Here is a 23,939-nt window from a genome sequence, read left to right on the forward strand (position 1 = left end):
GTGAACGGTGCAGAGCACCGTATATGGCACAGCTATGGGGCACAGTGAACGGTGCAGAGCACCGTATATGGCACATCTATGGGGCACAATGAACGGTGCAGAGCACCGTATATGGCACAGCTAGGGGGCACAATGAACGGTGCAGAGCACTATATGGTTCACACCTATGGGGAAATATGAACGGTGCAGAGCACTATATGGCACAGCTATGGGGAAATAATGATCTATTTTTATTTTTGAAATTCACCGGTAAATGCTGCATTTCCACCCTAGGCTTATACTCGAGTCAATAAGTTTTCCCAGTTTTTTGTGGCAAAATTAGGGGGGTCGGCTTATACTCGGGTCGGCTTATACTCGAGTATATACGGTATATAAATATTGTGAATTGTGATTAGATCACCTGGCTAGCCCTGCATATAACCTGGCTATCTGTTTGCCTTATGTATCTGGTAGGAGAAGCTGGCCAGAGCAGATTTGCATTGAAGCTAGATAAGAGAGAGAAAGCTGGAATATTTTTCCGAGAAGACACTGCACAGGTTATATGCACCAAATTGCAAGTAAACTATTGAAGTCAGGAAAAAGTGTGAAAAGTTCTTAGACATATAAAAAAAATGCAAAAGTTCACATCACCCCCTTGAAAATAAAATAATAAAAAATACACATATTTGGTATCGCTGTGTTCAGAAATGTCTGATCTATCAAAACATAAAAATATTTGATCTGTAAACCGTGTAACGAGAAAAAAATCAAAATAATGTTTTTTTTGGCTGCCTCTACATTACAGTAAAATGCAATGAGAGGTCATCAAAATATAATATCTACCCCAAAATGGTATCAATAAAAATATCAGCTCAGCGCACAAAAAAATAAGCACTTACCCAGAAAAATGGCTACTTAAGCAACTTTTTTTTCCTCTTATAAATTTGGGAATTTTTTTCACCACTGAAATAAAAAAAATACTGTACATGTTTGTTATCATTGAACTCGTACTGACCTAGGGAATACTTTTGCCAATTCAGTTTTACGATATAGTGAACACAGAATGAAAAAAAAAACAGAAAACATTTCCGGAAATGCACGTTTTTTGCAATTTCACCACACTTGGAATTTTCTTTTCCCATTTTCCATAACACTATATAGTAAAATCAATGGAGTCATCCAAAAGTACAACTCATCCAGCAAAAAAAACCCTCATACAGCTATATTGATTAAAGAAATTAAAACATTTTTGGCTCTTGGAAGAAGGGGAGGAAAAAATGAAGGCAATAAACACAGAGAATCACATGTCATGAAGGGGTTAATGTATTTGCACACTTTGTTGTTGAAGACTCTTCTCTTAAGATTCCCTTTTCTTTTACATGTTGTAATTCCATTTCTACCTGTGTTTTACATGTGTTTCACTTGTGTTAAGATGTTCTTCTAACCCAAGTTTTGTAAAGTAGTGCAGAAATATACATTACCTATTTTCTGTAGTTTTCTTTTCTTGAGCTCCAGTTCAGAAACACCCAAAATTCTTTTAGATGTCTGTTTATTGCCACTGCTGAATTAATTAGTAATAACCCTTTCATTCTGGTTTTGCCAAGGTATAATTTATTCTTTATTAACCCCTTCAAGACCTTGCCCTTTTCCATTTTTACGTTCTCGTTTTTCGCTCCCCTCCTTCCCAGAGTCATAACTTTTTTTATTTTTCCATCAATATGGCCATGTGAGGGCTTTATTTTGTGGGACAAGTTGCAGTTTTGAACGACATCATTGGTTTTAACATGTCTTATACTAGAAAACAGGAAAAATTTTCCAAGTGCGGTGAAATTGCAAAAAAGTGTAATCCACAGTTGTTTTTTGTTTGGCTTTTTTTGCTACGTTTACTAAATTTACTAAACTAAACTGGCCTGCCATTATGATTCTCCAGGTCATTACTAGTTCATATGGCAGCAAGCTGCAGCGCTAAAACATGCAAACATGAAACATGAAATTTGAACTGCATTACTGCAGTAGAAATATGAAAAAATGAGAGCGTTTAGTGCATAAATTGGCCAATTCATGTGTACCTGGTAGCCACATTAGGACATCTCTCATATACCAGGTCCTAAATTTTCCTTTCCTCAATGAGAATAAACGTCTTCATCTGAATGGGTACCTGTGAAACCTCTTCTTAGATGAAATTTCTCTCTCTCTGTGGAGGGGTAATGGACCTGCTGTGATTAAAACACCTGTGGCTAAGTGGCAGAGTGCTCAGTCAGAAGGCTAATGAATACAAATCTCAATATACTGACTGTCACATGCAAACATAGACTAAGTGTGAACAGGTGGTGAACCTAGAGTCACCAACTCGCATACAGTCAGATAAATAAGGCAGCACACTGCGGAGCTAAAACATGCAAACATGAAACATGAAAACTGAACTGCATTACTGCACTAGAAATATGAAAAAATTAGAGAGTTTAGCGCATAAATTGGCCAATTCATGTGTACCTGGTAGCCACATTAGGGCATCTCTCGTATACCAGGTCCTAAACTTTCCTTTCCTCGCTGAGAATAAACGTCTTCATCTAAATGGGTACCTGTGAAACCTCTTCTTAGATGAAATTTCTCTCTCTCTGTGGAGAGGTAATGGACCTGCTGCGATAAAACAACTGTGGCTAAGAGGCGGAGTTTTCAGTCAGAAGGCTAATGAATACAAATCTCAAAAAACTGACCGTCACATCCAAACATAGACTAAGTGTGAACAGGTGCTGAACCTAGAGTCACCAACTCGCTACCAAGTACACATAAATTGGCCAATTTATGCGCTAAACGTTCTCATTTTTTCATATTTCTAGTGCAGTAATGCAGTTCAATATTCATGTTTCATGTTTGCATGTTTTAGCATGGGTGATTTAAACTTTTATATTTTTTTTCATATTTTTTTAAACTTTTTTTTTACTTTTGCCATTCTTCAATAGCCTCCATGTGTGGCTAGAAGCTGGCATAGCCTGATCGACTCTGCTACATAGCAGCGATCATCAGATCGCTGCTATGTAGCTGGATTGCAGGCTTGCTATGAGTGCCGACCACAGGGTGGCGTTCATAGCAATCCGACATCAGTAACCATAGAGGTCTCAGTGAGACCTCTGGTTACTATGCCGATGCATCGCTGACACCACATCATGTGACGGGGGTCAGCGATGAGAGCATTTGCAGCCGGAAGCGCCGGTGCATGCCGCTGTCAGCATTTGACAGCGGCATTAAACTGGTTAATAGTGGTGGGTGAATCGCGATTTCACTTGCCGCTATTGCGGGCACATATCAGCTGTACAAAACAGCTGACATGTCTCAGCTTTGATGCAGGCTCACCGCTGGAGCCCACATCAAAGCAGGGGACCCGACCTCCGCAGTAATAGTATGGTGGAGGTCGGGAAGGGGTTAATGTATTCAGCTTGGTGGCATAGTAAACATTGTCTTACAGTGCTAAGGTGCTGGATTCTCCCTGTGAACCTCTTCATTTTCTTTCCACAATCTAAAGTGCTGCAGAAAATTTTATTGATGCTGAATAAGAATCAGAATATGAAATAGTAAAATATAAAAATATAAAGTATAAACACTTGAAATAAATGGATCTTACTAACTAGATTTTAAAATGTGCCAAACCATGCAGATCTTTCAAGGAAATTTGATTTGCAGAAATGTATCCTCTGAAAACTATAAATTCCTTACTATGCTTTGGGGTATGGAGAAACCACAGGACATAATAAATGTAAGACATAGGGAAAAAAATAATACCTTACTGCTCACCTCCACTTCTTACTGCCCCCCAACATCATTTGCCTCCAAAAGTCCCAGCCTAGCATGCGTGTCGTAAGGTCATGGTGCATGACATTGCCATGACCTTATAACGCGAATGTACCGGTACATTTCAAGTCTAGATGTGGCCCGGAGTCCTAGCTTGGCATGAAGATGCCTGGGGTAGATTTCAGCACACAGCAGTGGTAAGAAGAGGCGTGAAGAGCCATACGGGGGAGAGTGAGCCGCAATTATAGACAGAGAGGTGAGGGGTGAGGTGAGAATTATTTTTTTTTTACATTTTGCTGGCCATTTATGGTGTAGAATATATTTTGCTGAATTTGCAGGGAGCAATTGATAAATCCATTTTCTCCAATGTGAATTTGTTAAATAAAATTAAATTCCACTGAAATGCATTTGCCCAAGCGTGAAAAGGCATTAATGAGCAGACATTTTTTTTTTTTATTTTGACTGTCAGAACTTTTATTTTGCCAATGTGACTGTTTGAGGCTTTGTTGGATAAGTTAGAAGTTATTCTATGTATAAATATTTTCTGGTGGTTCAAAAAAAACATTTTGTAATTAATATTATTTTCACTTGTGATGTGAATATAGAAAAAAAAGATTCGATTAGATTTTTTAATACTTTTTTTTACTATTAACATATTACACTAATTACCCATATAAGTTAATTCTTCAGTCATGTGGATACCTAAGAAATCTAGTTTTTAATCACTTTTTATTGTAATATGCTTGAACTTTTTTAATTACATTTTTCAACGTACTTTTCGTCTCATAGTGTATTTCGCAAAAGGTGAAAAGAATATTTTTTTCATTTAAATTGACTATGGAAAGTCTGGGATCCATGTGTGCAAAGTTATATGGCCATAAGTGATGAGCGAGTATACTCGTTGCTTGGGTTTTAACAAGCACGCTCGGGTAATCTCCGAGTACTTGTGACTGCTCGGAGATTTAAATTTTGTAGATGCAGCTGCATGATTTACAGCTGCTAGCCAGCCTGAGTACATGTGGGGCCTGTCTGGTTGCTAGGGAATCCCCACATGCAATCAAGCTGTCTAGTAGCTGCAAATCATGCAGCTGTGGCAAGGAAAACTAAATCTCCGAGCAGCCACAAATATTTGGAGACCACCCGAGCGTGCTCGGGAAAACCTGAGCAACGAGTAAACCTTCTCCTCACTAATGGTCATATGTAATGTAAGTTTAAATGATTCATTACGAGAAGTGAAAATAAATTAATTGTTGAAAGAAATAAAAATCTTTGTTAGATCATCTATCTGAAAATTTTAGCGTTAGCGACAGCTACACGTGTGGACAAAATTGTTGGTACACATCAGTTAAAGGAGTTCTATGGGAATTTAACATTGATAGCCTATACTAAAGATAGATCATCAATATTTGATCAGTGGGGGTGCGAGACCCAGTAGCTGCTACCAATGCTGGCAACAGCCAGAGCTGCTCAATTGCAGAGCTATACAGCATAGCTCTATCAACTGTATATTGGCTCCAGCTGGGTACTGCATATCTGCCACCTTTTCTAATCATTAAGAGGTGGTTATGTAGTACCCAGCAATGATCACTATTCTATCATCAAAGCTATGCTTTGCAGGTCTTTAACTGAGCAGTTTCGGCTGCTGCTAGCTCTGGGAACAGCTGATTGGTGGGAGTACTTGTTGTTGCACCCCCACCAATCAGACATTGATGATCTATCCAATCCAGCTATAAACATCTACAATGGTCACTGAAAAAACTTGAAAATGCTAAAATTAATTTTCAATTTAAATTTAATTAAATATCAACTAATGAAAATTAGTTGCGGTTCAAGAGAAAAAAAATACTAATGAAAATGGCAGGACAAAATTGATGGTACCCTTAGGAAAAATCTCAAAATAATAGTGACATGTTAAAGTAAAGTGTGCCCTTTAGTAAAGTGTGCACAGGTGTCTAAAAACTTCTAAATTAACTGTTTATTAACTTTTTTGGTTTTGAATCCCTTGGAGTTTTATGAAAGCATTAAAACTGCACATGCTTGGACTAAACCACATTGCCTGTGTGAACACTACATAATGCCTACCAGAGAGTGTGAATTCCTACAAAAATCCATGTAAAATAATCAGTTAAATTTGTGTTTTTCATATATAGAAGTGATTTGTTTAAAAAAAACATTTTGAAAATAAGTAATTCACAAAAAAAAAACTTAATTTTAAACATTTCTAGTATTTATTTGCTAATTGAAGATACTAAAAATGTAATAGGTAAAATGTGTAGGTAAATGAACAATAGCTGCATGAACAAAACATATGGCAGGAACTCCTGTGGGACCTAATTCATTAATATCTAGTTTACATTTTGCCGTCGTCGAAAAGTTGTTTTTCTTAGGATTCTATTTTTTTATTTAAAAATCTGTATTGTTTTCTATTATTCACAATGTATGAAAGGAGGATCATAACCTGGATACATTAGAAATGTTATCTAGGAATCAATATATGAAGGCACACTGAAGTTTAGAGTTAATGAATAACTTGTTGGACAACAAGATTATTACTAGGACTTACTGTAGCAGGATTTCATTAGGAATATGTCATGCCAAACTAACCTAATTAGATCCTGTGGGGAAGTAAAAATGGAATCTGAGATAATACATCACAGAAATGCTGAACATTTTTAATACATTTTAGTTCCTAATAGAGAACTCAACAGATGGTATTACTTGTAATCATGCTTATGAGTTTATTTGACCTTTGCTATGCTTTTTATATAGCCATCTTAGCGACAACCTCAATATCATAGTCAGATGGTCTTCCCTGAAATACAGAGCTAATTTTCTATTGCAAGAGCTCCTTGATTTTGTCAAAAAGCATGCCAAATGTTAGCATACTTTGTGGCAAATTGGCACACTTAATCTTAGAATTATTTATTATGGTTTTCCCTGCCCCCTTAACAACTAATGATGGACATAGCATGTCATGAGATAGTGCCAGTTCCGCAGTTCACACAGTGACAGTTTTGTGCCAATAGGTGTCACTGGCAGCTGAGAGACAAAGAAAGAGGTGCAGGGTCCCATGTTGTCAGTCCCAGCACTCAGGGTGCTGTGATCGGTGAAGGTACCTTCACACATAACGATATTGTTAACGATATCATTGCTTTTTGTGACGTAGCAACGATATCGTTAATGAAATCGTTATTTGTGACAGCGACCAACGATCAGGCCCCTGCTGGGAGATCGTTGGTCGCTGAATAAAGTCCAGAACTTTATTTAGTCACTGGATCTCCCGCTGACATCGCTGGATCGGCGTGTGTGACACCGATCCAGCGATGTCTTCACTGGTAACGAGGGTAAACATCGGGTTACTAAGCGCAGGGCCGCGCTTAGTAGCCCGATGTTTACCCTGGTTACCATCCTAAAAGTAAAAAAAAAAAAACACTACATACTTACCTACAGCCGTCTGTCCTCCAGCGCTGTGCTCTGCACTCCTCCTGCACTGGCTGTGAGCGTCGGTCAGCCAGAAAGCAGAGCGGTGACGTCACCGCTCTGCTTTCCGGCCGCTGTGCTCACAGCCAGTGCAGGAGGAGTGCAGAGCACAACGCTGGAGGACAGACGGCTGTAGGTAAGTATGTAGTGTTTGTTTTTTTTACTTTTAGGATGGTAACCAGGGTAAACATCGGGTTACTAAGCGCGGCCCTGCGCTTAGTTACCCGATGTTTACCCTGGTTCCCGGCATCGTTGGTCGCTGGAGAGCTGTCTGTGTGACAGCTCTCCAGCGACCAAACAGCGACGCTGCAGCGATCCGGATCGTTGTCGGTATCGCTGCAGCGTCGCTTAATGTGAAGGGGCCTTTAGTCAATCTGACTAAACGATCACAGCATGATCACTCAGGAGGTGCTGAAATATCACCACCTCACGCCCAATCAAAGCAGGAGCTTGGTGCTGCTAGTGGCCAAGTTCCTTCAATAACAGCCAGGGATGGTGCCAGCGACAGCCGCTACCTGTTTTTTATTCAATCTGCCTCATAAAAATGGGAATTGAAAGCAGTTAAAAAATGTCATGTGACTGAAAATAATACCAATAAAAACGTCAACTCGTTCTGCAAAACAAAATGTCCTCACATGAATCTATCGGCATAAATATGAAAAAAAAGAGTATTTTAATGTCTAGTATATAATCTAGTATAGCTGTAATCACATTAACCCAAAAGAATAAAGTCATATAATCACTTTTACTGCATGGAATAAAAAATAAATAAAACTAGTTCTTCACCTGCTGTTGATTTTTTTAATTCTGTATCACAAGCATCATAGTAAGACTTGGCTCACATTTATCCTATGCTCTATGCTGAGCACTCACACATTTCTGTGTAAATCTCTGAAATATTTGATTCAGACGGAACCCCGAAAGGAATATTTCTTTCTGGCCTAGGATCCGACAGTGTCCATCTTTTGAAGCGTTTATAAAAGTGCAGCTGACCACAGTTTTGTGCACTTCAGACAAGAAGGACAACACTGAAGAGAGGACAGATGGAGTCCAGAGTAAGGACGGGGTCACACTTGCGAGTGTGATGCGAGAAACTCGCATGAGTCTCTTGCATCAACACCCGGCACTGGCGCCGGCACTCAGGAACAGAGCATGTGGCTGCATGTATTTCTGTTCAGTAGACCTTTCAGTAACTTTGCCACCTAACTCACATGCACCTTGCACATCAAGCCTATTCCCCCTTCCACCATGATCTTGCTTTTACCCACTAATGTTGGATGCACCCTTCCCTTCTTTTAACCAGATGTTTCACAACTCTAGGTCGTCACCTGTTAGAAAATTAACAATCTATATTTATTTGCTGAGATTGTGAGGCTGGACCAAAGAATAAGTGCAAAAGATTTACATGCTGAAATTTGGACTGATGTCTGGACCACAAAATTAGCACAAAGGATTTAGATGCTGAAATGTGGACTCCTGGAATGGACAACACAATCAGCACAAAGGATTTAGATGCTGAAATGCATACTGCTGGCTGGACCACTCAATTTGCCAAAGGATTTAGATTCTGAAATGGGGATTTCTGGCTGGACCACACTATTAGCACAATCTATTTAGGTTCTGAAATGTGGACTCCTGTCTGGACCATACTTTTATCGCAAACTATTTAGATTCTGAAATATGGATTCCTGCCTGGACCACACTATTAGCAAAATGATTTAGATTCTGAAATGTGGCATGGTGTCTGGACCACACTTTTAGCAGTAAAGATTTAGATTCAGAAATTTGGCCTGGTGTCTGGACCACACTATAAGCAGAAAGGATTTAGATTCAGAAATGTGGCCTGGTGTCTGGATCATATTATTAGAAAGGATTTAGATTGTGAAATGTTGACTCCTGGCTGGACGACAGTATCAGAGCAATCTATTTAGATTCTGAAAGGTGGAATCTTGGCTGCATCACACTATTAGCATACACCATTTAGAATTTGAAATGTGGACTCCTGGCTGCACTACAATATTATCACAAACTGTTTACATTCTCAAATATGGACTCTTGGCTGCATTACAATATTAACACAAACAATTTAGAATCTCAAAGGTGAACTCCTGCCTGCACCACACTATAAGCACAAATGATTCATATTCTGAAATGTGGACTCCTGACTATACCACAATATTAGCTCAAAATATTTAGATTCTCAAATGTGGACTCTTAGCTGCACCACCCTATTAGCACAAACAATTTAGATTCTCAAATGTGGACTTCTGACTATACCACACTATTAGCACAAACGATTTAGATTCTCAAATGTGGACTCCTGGCTAAACCAAACTATTAGCACATATGATTTAGATTCTAAAATATAGACTTCTGACTAGTGTTGAGCGATACCGTCCGATACTTGAAAGTATCGGTATCGGATAGTATCGGCCAATACCCGAAAAATATCGGATATCGCCGATACCGATATCCGATACCAATACAAGTCAATGGGACATCAAGTATCGGAAGGTATCCTGATGGTTCCCAGGGTCTGAAGGAGAGGAAACTCTCCTTCAGGCCCTGGGATCCATATTAATGTGTAAAATAAAGAATTAAAATAAAAAATATTGATATATTCACCTCTCCGGCGGCCCCTGGACATGACGCTGGTAACCGGCAGGCTTCTGTGTTTAAAATGAGCGCCTTTAGGACCTGCGAATGACATCGCGGCTTCTGATTGGTCGCGTGCCGCTCATGTGACCGCCACGCGACCAATCAGAAGCCGCGACGTCATTCGCAGGTCCTTAATTCCTAGAATTAGGAGTTTAGTGAATGAGAATGACGTCGCAGCTTCTGATTGGTCGCGTGGCGGTCACATGAGCGGCACACGACCAATCAGAAGCCGCGACGTCATTCGCAGGTCCTAGAGGCGCTCATTTTAAACACAGAAGCCTGCCGGTTACCAGCGTGATGTCCAGGGGCCGCCGGAGAGGTGAATATATCAATATTTTTTATTTTAATTCTTTATTTTACACATCCCTATGGATCCGATACCGATACCCGATACCACAAAAGTATCCGATCTCGGTATCGGAATTCCGATACCGCAAGTATCGGCCGATACCCGATACTTGTGGTATCGGAATGCTCAACACTACTTCTGACTGCACCACACTATCAACACAAACAATTTTGATTCTCCAATGTTGACTCCTGACTGCACCAGACTATTAGCACAAACAATTTAGATTCAGGAAGGTCGATTTGACACAGGATCCTGTCTAGCTGAACTAACTTGCAATAAACCACCTACTTAACTATCCGACTACTTTCAGTAGCAGCCTCTGCACTCCTACACTGACAAAATGGTGCAAAAAATACATGTATGCTTTTTACATGGAAAGGGATATGTGACTTTGGCAGCCAATGACAGAAGCCCTTGCGTCTGGACATTGTGGATGGTTTCTGAGCCCTGATTTGCTGCCAGAATCTCCACACATTAAGTTAATAGAAGAAGAAATACAAGTGCCACTCCTCTGACATCTCCCCACCACCTCCCTTCATCAAATACGTTCCCCCACTCATCATACTGCACCACTATCCTAGCCAAATTCCTAACAAAAGAAACTCAATCATTTACCGAACTTTGGCTGAATTTTGCCAATTTTGGGGAACTTGCTCTGGAATCCAAACAGAAATCCGAAAGTGCATCATTCGTGTTGAATTTGAGGCTGGTGAAAGGTTTCCGAACATGTTCGCTATATGAATTCATTGAAAGGTGTAGTTTGTAAATTGACAGCACTTGTGGGGGGTTTCTGTTGTTATGGCACCTCAGGGGCTCTGCCAATGTGACATGATATCCTCAAACCTTTCCAGGAAAATCTGAACTCCAATATGGTGCTTTTTCCCTTCAAAGGTTTGCACTGTTCGTCAAAAGTAGTTTTTGATCACACATAGGTTATTGGCGCACTCAGGAGAAATTGCACAAAAAACTGTACAGTGCATTTTCTCCTGTTAGGCTGGAGTCACAGTACAATATAGCATGACTGAACGCTGTGCAATAAAACAACGCACTTCGTCCAGTGTAACACTGTGGGGCAGCTCAATATAGAAAAATCAGCCGCACTCTTATGGTATATCTTTGCAAAAATGTGATGTATTTATTCACATGTGTTGAGACAAAAATTATATGTATATACACACACACTGCAGGGAGTATAAACGGAGTAGTAACGTTTCGACCCTGCCTCGGGTCTTTCTCAAACTGCGTTTTCTAGATAGTGTGCAAAATTAGAAGTATGGTCCCTTTAAGGGCTCCAATTGTTGTAGTGTCAGGATGTCCTGCTTGCAGCATGCTGAGATTGGCAGCGAGACTCGGCTCACTCGTACCCATACAAGTCTATGGGTCTGAGTGAAACATTTGATTGCACTCGGATGCCATCTCAGTGCAGTCTGATATACGCCAAGCCAGACCATGGAAGAGATGGAAAATTACTTTCTCAGTGTCCGCTGCACCTGTAAAGCAATTCTCTCATATGAGAGAAGTGGAGTACAGTAGAATGACACTCAGCTCATGCTCGTGGCAAAGCTGGAGCCGAGACTCATTAGCATATCGCATCCAAGGCTCTCGCCTCGGATGGTATATGCTAGTTTGTTTCCAGTCTTACCCTATTGAAAATAAATTTCAATAATAAAATAATACATTTTAAAATAATTTCTCATTAAAAGAACATTTTGGTGGGAAAGATTTGATTTTTTTATTGCCACTGCTCTACCTTATAATCTTCTGTGAAGCACCTTGGGGTCAAGGATGCTCATCACACATCTAGATAACTTCCTTGAGGGGTATAGCGTCCAAATTATGGTCACTTTACACTGTTTAGGCAATAAAGGGGCTCTCCAAATGCAACATGGTGTCCTCACTTAATTCCACCCATTCTAGTGTTTAAAAATTCAAACGATGCAACTTCCATTCCAAGCCTTGCCATGCACCCAAACAGTAGATTTCCCCCCACATATAGATTATTGTTGTACTCAGGACAAATTGCACAACAAATTTTGGGGTCAATTTTCTCCTGTTAACCTTGTGAAAATAAAATACTTTGGGGCTAAAATAACATTTTTATGGGAAAATGCAATTTGTTATTTTCACGATTCTGCGTTATAAACTTCTGTGAGGAACCTGGAGGTACAAGTTGCTCACCACTAGTGTTGAGCATTCCGATACCGCAAGTATCGGGTATCGGCCGATACTTGCGGTATCGGAATTCCGATACCGAGATCCGATACTTTTGTGGTATCGGGTATCGGTATCGGATCAATAGGGATGTGTAAAATAAAGAATTAAAATAAAAAATATTGATATGCTCACCTCTCCGGCGGCCCCTGGACATCACGCTGGTAACCGGCCGGCTTCTTTGTTTAAAATGAGCGCCTTCAGGACCTGCGAATGACGTCGCGGCTTCTGATTGGTCGCGTGTCGCCCATGTGACCGGCACGTGACCAATCAGAAGCCGCGACGTCATTCTCATTCACAATACTCCTAATTCTAGGAATTAAGGACCTGCGAATGACGTCGCGGCTTCTGATTGGTCGCGTGCCGGTCACATGGGCAGCACGCGACCAATCAGAAGCCGTGACGTCATTCGCAGGTCCTGAAGGCGCTCATTTTAAACAAAGAAGCCGGCCGGTTACCAGCGTGAAGTCCAGGGGCCACCGGAGAGGTGAGCATATCAATATTTTTTATTTTAATTCTTTATTTTACACATCCCTATGGATCCCAGGGCCTGAAGGAGAGTTTCCTCTCCTTCAGACACTGGGAACCATGAGAATACCTTCCGATACTTGATGTCCCATTGACTTGTATTGGTATCGGATATCGGTATCGGCGATATCCGATATTTTTCGGGTATCGGCCGATACTATCCGATACCGATACTTTCAAGTATCGGACGGTATCGCTCAACACTACTCACCACACATCTAGATACATTTCTTGATGGGTCTAGTTAGAAAAATAGGGTCACTTGTGGGAGATTTCTACTGTTTATTTACATCAGGGGCTTTCCAAACATGACAAGGTGTCCGCTCTCAATTCCAGACATTTTTGCAGTCAAAAAGTCAAATGGTGCTCCTTCCCTTTCGAACTCTACCATGCATCCAAACAGTAGTTTTCCCAACATATGAGGTATTGTTGTACTCAAGAGAAATTACACAACAAATTTTAAGGGTAATTTACTTCTGCTGCCATAAAATAAACAAAATTGGCAGCTAAAATAAAATTTTTGTGAAAAAAAGGTAAATCTTAATTTTTTCCTTCCACATTGCATAAATTCCCGTGAAGCACCAGAAGAATAATAAACATTGTGAATGTGGTTTAGAGCAGAGGTGTCAAACTGCAATCCTCAAGGGCTGCAAACAGGTCATATTTTCAGGATTTCCTTGTACTGCACAGGTGATAATTTAATCACCTACACACATAATGATTACAGTACCTTGTGCAAAGCTAAGGAAATCTTGAAAACACGCATGGTTTGCGGCCCTCGAGGAATGCAGTTTGGCACCCCTGGTTTAGAGGACTTTGAGGGGTGTAGGTTTTAGAATCATGTCACATTTTGATATTTTTTGTCATGTAGGATCCACAAAGTCACTTCAAATGTGAAGTGGTCCATATAAAAAGTTTTGTAAATTTTATTGGAAAATGGGAAATTGCTGATCAACTTTTAACTTTTCTAACTTCCTTATTAAAAAAAATTTTTGCTTTAAAAATTGTGCTAATGTAAAGTAGACATGTAAGAAATATTATTTATTAACTATTTTGTGTGACATAACTCTCTGGTTTAAGGGCATAATAATTAAAAGTTTGAAAATAGCTACATTTTCCAAATTTTTGTCAAATTTGCAATATTTTCACAATTAAGTGCTTTACTTTGCTTTACCATTTTGTTTACCACTTCCGCTGTGATGACACCTCCTTTGAGAATCCCAAGACATCATCAAGGGACAGAGCCTATGTCATTACCCTGAAATGAAGTGTCAACAGTGACTTCTGTTTCAGGGGCTGAGCTAGGTTGAGAGACGTATGCTCAGTATGAGCACCCTGCTCACTGTGTTACAATACTTTCAAGGCACAGTGACAGAGTAGTCCTTCTCTAGCTCTTATGAGGAGTAACAAGCTGGCAAGAGAGCATTGTAGTACATTGTAAAAAGAACATGGACAGCAGAGACCAGCCATGACACCCCAATAGTGATATAATTGGGGGGGGACAGGCCTTTGCTTTACCTTCTGTCAGGCTGCTGCAGTGCAGTACAGCACAACCTCCACCAGGGTGAGCTTGAGAGGAAAGTGAGACTGCACACACAGGACAGCAGAACAGATGCCACCAAGTGGCGAGAGAATAGTCAGACAAGCCGAGTCAAAAGCACGAGATAGCACGACAGTATAATAGGATTAGACAGATGGATAGTCAGAACGTAGCCAGAGATCAGTAAACCAGAACGCACAATATACGGTACAATAGGGACAAACAGCAACAAAGTAAATAACCAAGCCAGGAGATCAGAACCCAGAGAATTAAGCAGACAAACAGACAAAGACATACTGGGAAAAAGGGCAGACAGAGGGAGTTAACAGACACAGGACAAGTCAGGGTTCACAGCAGGGCAAATCAAGAGCTACCAGCAGGGTCAGGTTAACACGCCGAAGGCAGAACTATAGCTGACACTGCCAGCAAGATTCATGGGAGCTAAATAGCAAACCTGAACCCAGAATGAGCTGGTGGAGACTGACAGCTTCACCCAGAATGAGGCAGAGCAAAGTTAACCCTTGACATGATCCGTCCAGAAAAAAGGGCAGACACTAATAAACCCTGGAACGGATCATGACACCTTCTTGCTGCACTCTTTCCTTTACATGGGCATGGGAGAAAAGGCGGGCATTCTCGGCCAACCACCCCCGAGCACAGGCTCTGAATGCAGGCATTGCCAAACTGTTGTCCCTGGAAATGCTCTCGTTCAGGCTGGTGGAGACTGACAGCTTCACCCAGAATGAGGCAGAGCAAAGTTAACCCTTGACATGATCCGTCCAGAAAAAAGGGCAGACACTAATAAACCCTGGAACGGATCATGACACCTTCTTGCTGCACTCTTTCCTTTACAATTTGTACTGATAATGCGCTCTCTTACTGGTTTGTTACTCCTCATCAGAGCTGGCAAGAGAGCGCATTGTCACTGTGCATTGAAAATACTATCACACAATGAGCAGGGTGCGTTCTTCTGAGCACAAGTCAGAATCCACAGCCAGCACATGCTCAGTAGAGCAGGGACTAGCCTAGCCCCTGAAATGGATGTCATTGATGCTGCTTCATTTTAGTGATGTCTGTTCCCTGATTAGATCTTATTTGAGCATCCCAGCATGCACTGAGAACTCTCAAACAAAGCATTATACAGGAAGTAAAAAAAAAGCAGTTAGATAATGTAGTGAGGGAATGATCGGGACTTTTTAATTACAGTGTGTAAGAAAAGAAATTAGATTATTTCAATTTATAGTTGGCCATTTAGGAATAAAGTCAATATTAGCTTCGGACCACCCCTTTAAGGACCCATACATTTTACTTTGTTTTCCACTTTAATTTTTTCCATGTTTACAAAATCCATATGAGGACATGTGTTTTACTAAATGATTTGTACTTTTGCATGACCAGGTAATATATTGAAAAGCAAGAAAACACATCTAGATGGAGTTAAAGTTGGGGAAATAAATGCAATTTTAACATTTTTGGGTTATGTTTTTACGGTGTTCATTGCGTAGCAAAAATGACCTAGCAATTTAATTCTTCAGGTCCATACAATTGTGATGATATTAAACTTACATAGTTACATACTCACATACTATCTAACTATGTAACAAACTTATGTAGTTTGTAAAAAAGAAAATAATTGTTTTTCATGGTCGATTTCTGAGACCTGTAACATTTTTTATTAATTTGTTGATGGATATGTGCAAGAGCTTGATTTTGCCTGGTGGGCAGCAGTTATTTGGGGATACATATAACATTTGAATCACTTTGTAATACATTTTGGGGGGAAGTACAGAAACCAAAAAATGGAGAATCCATTTTATCTCCTTTTCATTTTGGGGTTTACCATTTGGATTAAATATTTTCATATTTTAATAGATAAAACTTACTCTTGTAGCAATATAAAATATATTTTTTATTGTTTTTTTATTTAGTTTTGTATGGGGAAAAAGAGGAAAAATGTAAACTGTACTTTTTGAATATTTTTTAAAACTCTTTCATCTATTTTCATCCTATTTCATATTCCCTTTTAGGAGACTTGCATCTGAAATCATTTGATCATTGGTACTATATTGTGTCATGGAGGGTGAAGGGGACAATGAGAACCGGAAAGATATCAAGTGACCATCACAGCCACTCCTTCTAAAAGCAGATGATTAGTGTTGAGCATTCCGATACCGCAAGTATCGGGTATCGGCCGATATTTGCGGTATCGGAATTCCGATACCGAATTCCAATACTTCCCGCGTATCGGATACCGGAATCGGAAGTTCCCAGAATTCAAACTGCACGCAGCAGCCAATGAGGAATGATTGGAAGTGTGGGCACATCCTGTTTAGCATGGTGGGCATGTAAGTACTGGCAAGGCTGTGATTGGCTGCTGAAATGATGTCACTCTGCACTATAAAAAACGCTGCCGCCATTTTGCGCTCACTCTGCTGTGATTTCAGTTAGGGACAGGATGCTGTGTTCTAACTGAGGGCCAGTTAAGCTAGCTAATTGCTTTATTTTCCTTTCCAAAGGCTAATTTAGCTAAACGCTGTGTGTTCTTCACTGTTCACCTTGCTCTTGCCTTGCAGCGCTGTTTTAACAGCGTTCTGCAAGGTCTATGTGTGTGTGTGTGTGTGCAGCTCACTCTGTAGTCTGTGTGCAGCCATATACCCGATTGTATTCAGCTCAGGGCGGGTTCACACTGCCTCACACAGTTGTCCTTTTTTGCTCATTGTGCAGCCTGCTGCACATTTTTTCTCAAATTTCCTATTAGTGTTTTTCCACCCGTCTCCAGCTAAATTGTGGAAAAACACTACATAGGATAACCTAGAGGGGGGTTTTTGGGCCTTGCAGCGCCGTTTACGGCTGTCTGCACGGTCTCCGTGTGAGCCCAGCTCGCCCTGTAGTCTGTGTGCAGCCATAGCCGGTTGGATTCAGCTCAGGGTTCGTTACTGGCTCATACCTTGAGAAAAATTTTCCTTTCTTTCAAATAGTGCAACCTGTTTAAAAATTTTAAAAAAATTCCCTATTAGTGTTTTTCCACCCGTCTCCAGCTAAATTGTGGAAAAACACTACATAGGATAACCTAGAGGGGGGTTTTTGGGGCTTGCAGCGCCGTTTACGGCTGTCTGCACGGTCTCCGTGTGAGCCCAGCTCGCCCTGTAGTCTGTGTGCAGCCATAGCCGGTTGGATTCAGCTCAGTGTTCGTCACTGGCTCATACCTTGAGAAAAATTTTCCTTTCTTTCAAATAGTGCAGCCTGTTTAAAAATTTAAAAAAAAATTCCCTATTAGTGTTTGTCCACCCGTCTCCAGCTAAATTGTGGAAAAACACTACATAGGATAACCTAGAGGGGGGTTTTTGGGCCATGCAGCGCCGTTTACGGCTGTCTGCACGGTCTCCGTGTGAGCCCAGCTCGCCCTGTAGTCTGTGTGCAGCCATAGCCGGTTGGATTCAGCTCAGGGTTCGTTACTGCCTCATACCTTGAGAAAAATTTTCCTTTTTTTCAAATAGTGCAGCCTGTTTAAAAATTTAAAAAAAAATTCCCTATTAGTGTTTTTCCACCCGTCTCCAGCTAAATAGTGGAAAAACACTACATAGGATAACCTAGAGGGGGTTTATTGGGCCTTGCAGCGCCGTTTACGGCTGTCTGCACGGTCTCTGTGTGAGCGCAGCTCGCCCTGTAGTCTGTGTGCAGCTCTAGCCGGTTGGATTCAGCTCAGGGTGCGTTACTGCCTCATACCTTGAAAAACAATTTCCTTTTTTTTCAAATAGTGCAGCCTGTTTAAAATTTAAAAAACAAAAATCCTATTAGTGTCTTTCCACCCGTCTCCAGCTAAATAGTGGAAAAATACTACATAGGATAACCTAGAGGAGGGTTTTTTGGCCTTGCAGCGCCGTTTACAGCTGTCTGCACGGTCTCTGTGTGAGCGCAGCTCGCCCTGTAGTCTGTGTGCAGCTATAGCCGGTTGGATTCAGCTCAGGGTGCGTTACTGCCTCATACCTTGAAAAACAATTTCCTTTTTTTCAAATAGTGCAGCCTGTTTAAAATTTAAAAAAAAAATTCCTATTAGTGTCTTTCCACCCGTCTCCAGCTAAATAGTGGAAAAACACTACATAGGATAACCTAGAGGAGGGTTTTTTGGCCTTGCAGCGCCGTTTACGGCTGTCTGCACAGTCTCCGTGTGATTTAAACTAGCTCTGTAGCCCGATCTGCACAAAAAAAAAAGTAAAGTTCACCAAACACAACTTAACACTTGTGTAGGCCACATTTGAAAAATAATAAAGTTTAGTCCACACTTTACAACATTAGTGTTTCTTACACCTGTTAGGAGGAGCATTTCAGGAATAAGCACGCTAAGGCCTTAGTACTTTTCTGCTTATCTTTATCTGTCAACCAAGATGAAGAGGGCAGGGAGTAAGGCACGTGGGCGTGGGCGCAGAGCAGGGAGAGGAGCAGGGAGAGGACGTGGTGATTCTGTGCCTGCTGCGGGCGCCGGTGACTCGTCGTCACTCAGTTTCAGCAGGGAACAGTCCTTCATGCGCAGCTTTGTCGGAGAGCGCCGTGCACCGCTGCTGCGTGAAGACCAAATTGAAGCCGTTGTCGGGTGGATGGCAGCTAACGCCTCGGCATCGACTTCAGTTAGTGCCACATCCTCTCAGGCACAGAGCACTGGAGAGCAGCCATCTGTCTCTTCACCACCTGCCAAATTGGCCAGGCAGTCAGAGAGCCCAGGACAGGAGCCGTCTCTACTTCTGTTCTCTGAATCTCTTGGCTTGGAAACAGGGGGCCAGCCAAGCAGCATTGGAGAAATGGAAGAAGAGGCAGTGTGCAGTGATGCCCAACAGCTTTTTCTCTCTGACTCTGAAGAGGCAGGTGGGCCAGTGCCTCCGGTGACCACAGCGCAGTACGCATCTGATGATGAAACTCAGGTGCTGCTTTCTGATGCGTACTGTGCTGCCGAGACTACCCAGGAGGAGCAGTTGGTGGCAGAGGGTAGTGGAGATGATGAGGTCCTTGACCCATCGTGGCGTGAGGAACAGGAAGGTGGTGGGAGCAGCTCTGAGGAAGAGCTTCCCCTTACGGGCCAAAGAGGGAGAGGGAGGGGGAAGACTGCGGAGCCTGTAGCCTCCAGTTTGGCACCCGTTAGGAGCCTGTCTCTTTCCAAAGCCAAAAAGGGCGCTCCCAAGACTTGCAGTGCCTGGTCCTTTTTTGACACAGTTGCAGATGACATTTGTTTTGTCAAATGCAAGCTGTGTCATCAGAAAGTAAAAAGAGGTAAAAGTGTCAGCAACCTCAATGCCACAAATATTTGGAAACATGTGCGGACCAGGCACGCGGTGGAGTTACAGAAACGCAGTGAAGACGTAGGCCAACCAACAGCGGCAGCTACCACCTCTTCATCTCGTGTTGCCTCTTCCTCCACTGTTGTCCAGAGACCTAGTGTAATTCCACCCACAGCACCACCTTCCCAGTCATCCTCACACTCCCAGTCTACTCTACAGCCATCGGTAGTACAGGCATGGGAGAAAAGGCGGGCATTCTCGGCCAACCACCCCCGAGCACAGGCTCTGAATGCAGGCATTGCCAAACTGTTGTCCCTGGAAATGCTCTCGTTCAGGCTGGTGGAGACTGACAGCTTCCGTGACTTGATGGCATTGGCAGTCCCACAGTACAAGGTGCCCAGCCGCTTTTACTTCAGCAGGCAGGCTGTCCCTGCCCTGCACAGGCATGTTGAGGCAAACATAAAACATGCGCTACTGAACGCCGTCAGTAGCAAGGTCCACCTCACCACCGATGCGTGGACCAGTCAGCATGGACAGGGGCGATATGTTTCCCTCACTGCCCATTGGGTTAATGTTGTTGAGCCAGGTACAGATCGTACGAGTGGCGCAGGACGTGTCCTGCCCACTCCAAGGATTGCAGGAATCCAGTCTGTACGCATCGACTCCTCCTCTTACACCAGTTCCTCAGATTCCTCTCTGCAGGATCCGTCACAGTCCACCTCCACATGGACCCGTGAACGTTTACCTATGACCGACATGAGCACAGCCGTGGCCAAACGTCAGCAGGCCGTCTTGAAACTAGTTTCATTGGGGCATCGAAGCCACACAGCGCAGGAGCTCTGGAATGCCATCAAGCAGGAGAGCGATGTGTGGTTACTGCCAGCGAATCTCCAGCCAGGCATGGTAGTGTGTGACAATGGCCGAAATCTGGTGGCAGCTTTGGCCCTTGGCAACCTCACTCACATCCCATGTCTGGCACATGTGCTCAATTTGGTTGTGCAGAGTTTTCTGAGGGACTATCCGGATCTTGATGCCCTGCTGCACAAGGTCCGCCTAGAGTGTGCTCACTTGCGGCGTTCCAGCTTGGCCAGATCCCGCACTGCTGCTCTGCAGCGCCGATTCCGCCTTCCGGAACACCGCATCATATGTGACCTACCTACCTGGTGGAATTCCACGTTACATATGTTGGAGCGGTTGTGTGAGCAGCAGCAAGCAGTTATGGAGTACCAGCTGCATCAGGCGCAAAGAAGTCGCAGTCAGCGCCGATCAGACTTCACAACCACAGAGTGGCCCACTATGAAGGACGTCTGCCAGGTTTTGCGTCCTTTTGATTATTCCACGCGGATGGCAAGTGCAGATGATGCACTAGTCAGCATGACTGTCCCCCTTATCTGCCTGCTTCAGCAAACTTTGCAAGGGTTAAGGGATGATGTTGTGGAAGAGGTGGAGGATGAGGAGTCACCTTTTCCATCAGCTTCTGGAGAGTCAGCACCACGTGGTTCCTCACAAAGGGGTACGCAGGGGCCAATTTGTGAGGAGGATGAGGAGGAGTCAATGGACGAGGAAGAGCTCCGTCCAGAGGAGGGAGCGACACAATTGTCCAGTGGTCAGTGTGTACAGCGAGGGTGGGGTGATGACGAGCGGGCAGAGATCATGTCTCAAGCAGGGGACAGCGTTTCTGGGCCAGTTGGCACTCTGCAGCACATGGTGGATTTCATGCTGCAGTGCCTGAGAAACGACCGCCGCATCGACCACATTCTCAACATGCCTGATTATTGGGTGTTCACCCTCCTCGATCCTCGCTACCGGGACAACGTCCAAAACCTCATCCCAGCGTTGACCCGGGAGCGTAAATTGCGGGAGTACCACGACACACTGGTGAATTCCATCATCTTCTCCTGTCCAACTGAGAGGAGTGCTGCTAGTGCTTTACAAAGCAGCTCAGTGCGTCGAGGCAGTGGGGGAGGCTCTGCCCAAAGAGGGAGCAGAAGCAGTGCCTCTGCCCAAGGCAAGCCCAGTATGGCACAACTCTGGCACACTTTTGTGTGCCCGCCCCAAATGTCTACACCATCACCGGCGGCTCCAGTCAGCAGGAGGCAACGGTTCCGTCAGATGGTGACAGACTACATGGCTTGCCCTCTTACTGTACTCCCAGACGGCTCTTCCCCGTTCAAGTTTTGGGTCTCTAAGCTGGATACATGGCCAGAGCTAAGCCAGTATGCATTGGAGGTGCTGGCTTGCCCTGCGGCTAGTGTCTTATCGGAACGTGTCTTTAGTGCCGCAGGTGGTGTACTAACAGACCGTCGCATGCGACTGTCCTCCGATAACGTTGACCGGCTTACTTTCCTGAAAATGAACCAGGCCTGGATCTCGCAGGAATTTGCCACTCCTCTGCCTGATTAAGTAATTGGGTGTCATCCAGGTCTCCTGCTGTGTTCATCTTTCTACCACCTGAACTGCTATTCCTGGGCTCCAACACCGCCAGTTGCGGCTCAGAAGTGCAGGCTGCACAGTAAAAACATACGACCCAGTGTTATTGGGTTTCAGTAACGTCAGCTGATCCCCAGCTGTGTAGCCGGCAATGTGTCCTGCGACCGCCACGCTGGCACAACAACCTAAATGTAAGGGAACCTGTCCCCCCCGTCGTTTGTTACTGAAAGAGCCATCTTGTGCAGCAGTAATGCTGCACAAGGAAAAGGGATTTTTTTTTTTTAGCTCCTTGCACACGCAGAACTTAACACTTATAAAATGTGTTCACTGATACCGTTATACTGTCCCGGAGCTGGGACTTTCCTTCGCAATGTGACGCAGCACAGCCGTCATTCCTACCCCCTTGGTGCCATGCGCTGCCTCCTCAGCGTTGTTTTAAGCTGTCACGGAGCCTGCGCTGTTCTGTTATCCCTTGGGCATGCCCTATTTGCGCTGCCTGTCTTCTGACATAATTTGGTGTCAGGCTGGCTGCGCCTGTGCGGTCGCGCTGCCCGAGATCCCGCCTCGCTGTGTCTTCTGATTGAGTCACACTGCGGGCCTGGGATCCATGGGCATGCGCAGTGCATATCTTCCCCTCGGGCTCTCGCTCATTTCCCTCCGCCTTCTTTAGACTGTGCGCCGTCAGCTGATCCCTAATAGCATGCCACGGCCGTGACACCGCACAGTCTGAAGAAGAGGGAAGGAGGGGAGTGAGAGTCGAGGATATGCACTGTGCATGTCCATGGTTCCAAGGCCCGCAGTGGGATTACGTTGGACGAGACTGCGAGGTGGGATCTGGAGCAGCGTGGACGCACAGGCAGTAACAGCCTGACACCAAATTATGTCAGAAGACAGGCAGCGCTAATTGGGCATGGCCAAGGGCTAACAGAACAGCGCAGGCTCCGTGACAGCTTAAAACAACGCTGAGGAGGCAGCGCACGGCACCAAGGGGATAGGAATGTCAGCTGTGCTGTGTCCCATTACGAAGGAAATTCGCACCTCCGGGACGGTTTAACGGTATAAGGGGACACATTTTTAGTGTTTACTTCGGTGTTTGCAAGGAGCATAATTAAAAGAACCACCTTTTCCTTTTGCATCGTTAGTGATGCACAAGATGGCTCTTTCAGCTACAAACGTCTTGGGGGGGGTTAAAGGTTCCCTTTCAACTTGCTACAATCAGGCTTCGGCCTACACTCTGTTCCTCTGCTCCTCCTGCTGTCCCTGGGCTCTAACACCGCCAGTTGGTGCCTGGAAGTGCTGTGTGCACAGTCAACAGTCGCTCCTCTGTTATTGGGGTTCAGTAACGTCAGCTGATCCCCAGCTGTGTGTGCGGCAATACCTCCAATCTGCTCCTCCTGCTGTCCCTGGGCTCTAACACCGCCAGTTGGTGCCTGGAAGTGCTGTGTGCACAGTCAACAGTCGCTCCTCTATTATTGGGGTTCAGTAACGTCAGCTGATCTCCAGCTGTGTGTGCGGCAATACCTCCAATCTGATCCTCCTGCTGTCCCTGGGCTCTAACACCGCCAGTTGGTGCCTGGAAGTGCTGTGTGCACAGTCAACAGTCGCTCCTCTGTTATTGGGGTTCAGTAACGTCAGCTGATCCCCAGCTGTGTATCCGGCAACGTGTCATGCGACCGCCACGCTGGCACAACTAAAATGTAAG

The sequence above is a fragment of the Ranitomeya imitator genome, chromosome 3 (assembly GCF_032444005.1).
Source record: "Ranitomeya imitator isolate aRanImi1 chromosome 3, aRanImi1.pri, whole genome shotgun sequence".
Taxonomy (NCBI): Eukaryota; Metazoa; Chordata; class Amphibia; order Anura; family Dendrobatidae; genus Ranitomeya; species Ranitomeya imitator.